This window comes from Pediculus humanus, genomic scaffold (assembly GCF_000006295.1).
Source record: "Pediculus humanus corporis 1103172107556 genomic scaffold, whole genome shotgun sequence".
NCBI lineage: Eukaryota > Metazoa > Arthropoda > Insecta > Psocodea > Pediculidae > Pediculus > Pediculus humanus.
This window is the reverse complement of record NW_002987171.1, coordinates 29,972-31,156: the sequence shown is the minus strand read 5'-3', so window position 1 is coordinate 31,156 and position 1,185 is coordinate 29,972.

Sequence of the window (1,185 nt, the reverse complement as noted above, 5' to 3'; positions counted from 1 at the left end):
TGATAAATAATATAAAAAAATAATAATAATAATAATATTTTTTAGAATAATCGTTGATAAGGGGGAAAAATCCCGTTGAAAATTTTATGGAATATAGGGAAAAAAAAATCGACCGACAAAATTTCGTGTGCCAAAATAATAATAATAATAAAACCTTATTGGTATTATAAAAGGTCACCCCTTACATTAAATCGGGCGCCTTTTCCCCCGTGGGAGAAGGGAGAAAGGGTACCTTGAAATGTCTCCAAAAATTAATTAATAAACTTTAACTTGCATAATCTATTAATTAAATTTTTTATATTAATGTTATTTTATCGATATAAGTTATAAAATAAGTTATGTATACATAAGACTAAAACTTTTTTTTTTGTTTTTTTTTTTTTACACGAATACAATAATTTTCATTTTGTTAACATTTAAATAATAATAATAATAATAATATCATATCGTAATCTCTTATTGTGAAATAAAAAAAAAAATGAACAATATAATTTAAACGAAACAAAATATTTTCTTTTATTTTGATTTAAAAAAAAAAAAAACAAGTTTATTCATACATTTCAAATTAAATAAACCGTGAAAATATTTATTCCCCCGCCTCCCCTTCCCCTTACCCCCCAAATGTTTCTTCTATTTATTTTATTGTAAATAATTTTTAATCAAATGTATTTTATTACAATTTTGTTGCCACACCTAAATTTTTATTTTTTATTTTTTTTTTTAAAACTTGCATTTTTATTATTTTTCTTGTTTTCCTTAAAAATTTTTTTTCGTTGATTTCATCATCATCATCATCATCATCATTAATAATAATAATACTATTCCTGTAATAATATATTTTTATGTTTTTATGACAAAAATAATACATTTTTTTTTGTTAGTGAAAGAATATTTAAAAGTCGTAATTTACGTTTTTTTTTTACTTGTTATTACATATTTTTTTTTTTTTGTAATTATTAACCCAAATAAATAAATAATTACTTTCTATAATATGTATTAAAGTAAAATTAGTAATACCTATTACGTCATAATCCTTAATACTTATTTTAAACCCTTAAGATTTTTGCTTCAATACAAAAATTTTTAATTTCCTTGTCTCGAAGCCATTTTTTTTTTTTTTTTTTTTTCCTTATAATGACACAAACCACATTTGAAAGTTAAAATTTCATAAATATTATTATTATT